This window comes from Pavona decussata, unplaced genomic scaffold (genome assembly GCF_977016875.1).
Source record: "Pavona decussata unplaced genomic scaffold, jaPavDecu1.1 SCAFFOLD_42, whole genome shotgun sequence".
In the NCBI taxonomy this organism is placed as follows: domain Eukaryota; kingdom Metazoa; phylum Cnidaria; class Anthozoa; order Scleractinia; family Agariciidae; genus Pavona; species Pavona decussata.
Genome location: NW_028145464.1, coordinates 608,738 through 615,000, shown reverse-complemented (window position 1 = coordinate 615,000; position 6,263 = coordinate 608,738).

The window sequence follows — 6,263 nt, the reverse complement described above, 5'->3', positions numbered from 1 at the left end:
TTCACTGCGTTCACTCGTTCGATTTCAGATACTTCGCCAACTCGTGTGAAAATCCCGTACGCACGCGCTTTCCATGAAGTAATCTCTATTTATTAAATAACGGTGCTGCGAACAACCTGTCTAAGCTGTACAGTGTTTCTTTTGGAAACTGTTTAGGAATTGGATAAACTCCACTAGATCTTTACGGTACGAAAGTAGGAAGGCTATTGTCTACTTTGTACACCATAACTAAATGCAAATAGTTTACACTATTTCTATCAGTATACACTACAGCTTCCTCCGATGTTTAGTTAAGACAAATCTCTTACGAATCACTCACAAGCGATGTGTTACGTGAAGGATTCCTTTTTTTTTTGTAAAGGATGTGATGGCGTTTCGCACCTTTACATCCGACAAGATTGGTCATTTAGGCTGTGATTATATGGTATATATGGCGCAAAGAAGGCAAAGATTCCACAACAGTGCGACCGGCTTGTGATGTATCTCTTATCAGTTGTTCCCTGACTTTACAACAGGTTCTAAAAAAATAACACCCACATAACGAGGAATAATAATACCGTAAACTTTACATCTAAGTATAAGCCTTCCCTATAATTCGTTCGTTTTGTTAGTTTTTATTTTTCCCAAATATTGACGTTTTAAAGTTTAATTAAGAATCAGTAAAAAACCCCTTACAAAGTTGTGTAAGCTCAGGGTTTATAAGCGGCAGTTATAGCGTTAAAGGATCACTAGTTAAGTCCTAACAGGTGCTTTGAAATTTAGTAGTATTCCCTCTTTACAAGGGGTCTGTTATCGTGAAGGCTGTCAAATGTACCGACAACTTCTTGAATAGATGTTTCAACTTCGTAAGATTGTTTTTGCTCTATTTGTAATTTAGTTATATTTAAATTGCTTGAGCCCATCCAAAACGCATTCTTTTGGTCTCACGGGGGGTTTTAGAAAACCAGATGCCCGGCTAATGGCATTAACACGGAATGCTTAATGTAGCTCCAATTATTCCCCATTGTATGTTTCGCAGATATTTAAAAAATAACCTCCCTTGGCGATTGAAATAATTGTCTGAATGGTTTTATTCGGATATATTGCGTGATACTTATCGTTGTGTTACTAGGAATCATACCAGAAATAACTCTGCCACAACGTCATGACCCCGCTGAACTGGTCTGGCCTCCTCTAGCTCTAATCCTTCGCATTGATTACTACTCGGGCCGTAAGGCGGACCGAGTTAAGGTTTCGGTAGCATTATCAAATTCTTTTTTCTTTTTGGGGTCGCGATGGGCGGAGAGATAAGACTTCGGGCCACGAGTTATTGTTCTCGGTCTCGTTTTTTGTACTCGGCTGGTACGAGTTACGTTTTCTGTCTTGTTACCAAATAGATCATACCGAAAATTACGATCCGTCATTCATTTATTAGGACCGTACAAATGGTTTCTGTACATGTCTCTAAACGAAAGGTGAAAACGTAAGGATTAAAGCCCGGGGATTATAAAAAGCATTCGTATGACAAATGTCGTTTTTCCCTGTATTTCATTCTGACTGCAAGAAATGCAATTCTATCTGGTGGTTACTTATTGCCTCACTATATCTCTGTATCTATCTTTTTGGCAAGCTCTCTTGGGGGTGGGGGGCGAGAGGGGGAAAGAGGACCCACCCCCAAGAGAGCTTGCTCGCAGGCTATCTATTTGGGGGAATTAGCGATGCTGGAGGTTATCACTGTTAAAAGATTGTAGGCTTTACGCACCACACAGTCAAATATGGCCCGAGTATAAGCTGGAAACAGCTTCTTGTTCGATCTGTTTATGAAAGCAGAATTTCTTTGCTGTGAACTCTCCCATTTCCACCGTTTCAACTGTCGAGTACTACCTAGAAGTTATTATTTTGATTTACCGCTTGAAAAAGGTTTGTTTTCTCTCTGAAACGGCAGATTAGAGTCTTAAATTCATACATGTGGCCGCCATTGAACAAAAACAACTTTTCGAAATGATGACTTGCTTTGACGTCACACAGGTAGAGATAATTGGGTCCCCTCCCTCGTGATATACGCGCCGATAATAGATTTTGATTGGGCTGTTTTTGTTCAAGACAATCAGAACAATAAATCCCTTCTGGGAGAGGGTAGAATTTAATCAAGGTTTAATGAATAAATCAAATAATGATTTGACGTCACACAGGAAGGGATGAGTGGGTCCCCTCTCTCGTGATATGTGCCCGAATAATAGATTTTGATTGGCATGCTTTTGTTGAAGACATGCAATCAGAACAATACATCCCTAGCTCTGGCCCTGAGGAAGACTAATTCTATTAGTCGAAATATTGGCCACTAATAAATCTGCCCTTTGCCGTAGTGCCAGCCTTGTATTCAGTTTTGTATTAATACATCCCTACTAGGGGAGGACATATTTAATGCATAAATTAATTTGTCGATTTGTGACTGCGACGAAGAAAAAAAAAAAGCTACCCGACTGAAACCTAGACACGGCCTGCCCTGCGGGCTTTCAGTGTAACACGGAGAATTTTTTTAGCAGATGGCGTTCATTCGAATGGAATGTGGCAACATAAATTTTATCGTAGTTTGCGAGGGGTAGTACTGAAATGCTTGCGTTTGTTTGATGATATTTAGTTATTAATTTTTAAATCTAGTCACCAGTTCCTTTATTCATTTTCATGGATTTTGTTGCTGTGTTGCGCCCGCAGCTTTTTTTATTTTTTGTATAATTTTACATTGTGCCTTTGGCTATCTCGCAGACAATTTGGGCGATGCGCTTATCTTGTCGGCTGTCTTTTTATGTGACTGTGACCTTAATGTGTGTATATGCTTCTTATCTTTGTTTGAATGGCAGTTTTGTTATTTTTTTATTTATTTATTTATTTTTTTTTTGCATTCATGCCGTTGTTTTTCTGTCTCCTTGATTGACGCATGCTGTATCTCGGCCATGATAGTAGGATGTTTCCATTTACTTGTACAACCCATACCTGTAGCGTACCCAATGGCACTTGGCTATTGTCCCTGGTTACGCTTTCTAATTTACCTTTTTTACACTTTATGACAAGCTATGTCCTCTCGCAAGCGCCCATCTGACAACGCCTCACGGTCGATCAAACAAGCATGCTCGATGGATACCATCGACCTCGACAGTAACTTCTGTCCCTCCTGAGACCGCCACACAGATTAGTGCAAACATCGATGTGGAGGCTTTCTTCTGAATTTTAGCGAAATTAATAATGCGCCAGAACTGTCAGAAATGGTCTACTAATAAAAACTGAACAGTAGCACACTGAATAAAGTTTAGGGCGCAATTTGACCTGCATAAGAACAATTTGAAAACAACATGGAAACTAAAATCGGGGTGCTTGTTAACAAAAAGTCTAACTCACAAGTCACAATTAAAAAGCTTATCTGTGATAACAAATGTTACACAGACAAGGTTAGTATTGTCCGCCAATTGATTAATTATTATATAAATGTAGGACGCAACTCAGCAGACACGCTTCCTTCAAATGATTCGGATCTAACCCATTATATTACACGCTCATTTCAATCGAGCTTTTTGTTTCGCGGTATTTGTACTCAAGAGGTTTACGATACCATTATGAATATAAATCTAAGGAAATCTACTAATGGTATTCCACGGCTGTGTCTAAAGCTTGCGTATAACCACATTTCTTAAGCATTAACTTTAATAGTTAATGAATCTTTGTCTCAGAGCTTTGTTCCTGATAGTTTAAAAGTGTCTAAGGTAACCCCTGTTGCCAAAGGGGGGTAAACCAACGGATTCACCCAATTTTCGCCCTATATCTACCTTGTCTGCTCTGACGCAAGGTTTTGAAAAACTAGTATACAGGTAACTTATAAATTACATTGAAAAGTATGATATCATATTTCAGTTTCAATTTGGCTTCAGAAAAGGTCATTCAACAGCGCAAGCTGTCAGTGAAATTGCGGATGGTTTAAGGAATGCAACTGACAGCAATCTATATTCCTATGGGGTATTTTTAGAATACTCGAAGGCATTTGACACTGTTAATCACCAAATATTGCTGAAGAAACTAGAATAATAAGGAATTAGAGGAGTTCCCTTAAAATGGTTTACAAGTTATCTTGAGAACAGGCAGCAGTATGTAACTATTGGTCACATTGACTCACCAAGACAATCAATGATCTGTGGAATTCCGCAAGGTAGTACACTAGGACACTTTTATTTCTCCCTTTATATTAATGATCTACCAAACTGATCAAAGAATTTAATTGTCAGGATATTTGCGGATAATACTAAATTTTTTGCTTCAGCTTGCGATCTGAAAAGCCTTGAAACGCTAATTAATTCTGAATTAGAGAAAGTTAAGGAATGCTGCGATGTCAACAGACTTTCTATTATCTTATTATTATCTTTCTTATTATCTTTATATTATCTTATTATTATTATCTTAGCACAATTAATTATATGATAATTAAATCTTCTAGGAACTTCTAAAAATATAGAAATAAAATTAAAAAGCATAGACGGATCGTGCCACCAGTTAAGGAAAAAAGATCACATAAAATATCGGGGTGTTATGATGGATGAATCACTATCATGGCAATATCATATCTCATATATCTGTTCTCGTGTTTCGCGTAATATTGGCATCAAAAACTAGACTACTATCTAATATACTATCTATTTATTCACCAACTGAAACAATTTATTATAGCCTTATCTACCCCTATCTATCATATGCCGTAATAGCTTGGGGAAGTGCTTATAAAACGCATCTGCAAAAGTTACAATCTAAACAAAATACGGTCCTAAGATTAATGTTATTTGCAACTACATCTGGGCCTTACACAGAAAGCGCTCTCCCTTTCTTAAATCTCGTAGACATTTTAACAATAGATAATGTTTACTACCTCCATGTCTTAAAATTTACGCATTTGTGGCGTAAAGGGTTTTTACCAAAGGTGTTTGATAACCTATTTCAATATGCCAAGAGCAGACATACATACAACACCAGGGAAGCATTAAAGCAAAATTTATGCAAACCACGTATGTTTTTCTATCAGGTGATTGACCTCTGCCATGATATCCCTCATTAGTTGAAAAATCTTAGTACGTTTTCTTTTGCCAAAGAAGTAAAACGATATATGCTGTTTAAACAATACTCTTAGGAATTGCGTAAAAACACTTTTAAATTATAATATTATTAAGCATTATTAACTGGGTCTGGTTTCTTTCTTCTTCGTTGCTCCTTTTTTATCAAAATTAACTGTAGATAGTTACTAGAGGTTAACTCGAAAACCTTACGGTTCCTTTAGCCTCTAGGCTCCAATTACCTAAATCTGTTTGCTTATTTTTCTCTTTAATTAACCTGTGATGTATATAACGATCCTCCGTAACTAGTTAAAGTGTGAGTTAATAAATATTGTGGTTGTTATTGTTCTCTTTAGGGTATCACGACTCTCGGCCGGTGAACTTTTCCAACTGGGAATTAAATGACAATAGAAACTATTTAAATGTTCTGCAAGCATTGATTCTAGGGTGAGAGGTGCGAGAGTGCCAAATTCTACGGCGCAGACTACCATGTTAATTCACTGTTAAAAGAGCAACAAGAACAACAGTCATAAAAGTTAATCACACTTACAAATACTGCAACGTTGACAAGTGCGAAAATAATTCTTCCGGTAGGTGTTCAATTTTATTCCTGGAAAGGATCCTGCAAATGAAAGGGGAATATATTGTGTTTGAGATCTAATGAAGTAATTAATATTTATGGAAGATGATGGGACTAGGTTGGATCATTTAAATTCAAGAGAGAGCTACCGAAGCATTTTTCTAGAAACCATTATCCTATGAGAACAAATTTTAACTATTTTTGGTTTCTGAGAAAAGAGAAAAAAATATAGAAAAATAGGGTTCCAAAAGACCCTGGATTAATTAGACCAAAATATCCGACAATCAGCCTACTATTTGTGGTGTTATTTTTTTACAGACAATCATAGTAACCTGACGTTTTTGAGTATTCTAAACATACTGAAGAAACACTGTATCATCCTGTTTGTTTTCGATAAAATATTTCGTGTCCGAGAACGTCTGATAAAGCTTCACTCCGGGATGACCGTCATTTCATGCCTTTTTTTACCGTAGCAGATCAAGTTCTTTGTTGATATTTAGACTGGCACTCATTCTGAACATTTATTTCTTTTTAATTTCATGTATGTGAAGTGGTTTTGAGATTTTTCCGACCTTTTTCATGAAAATAAAACGTTTTTCATCATGCACGTGCGC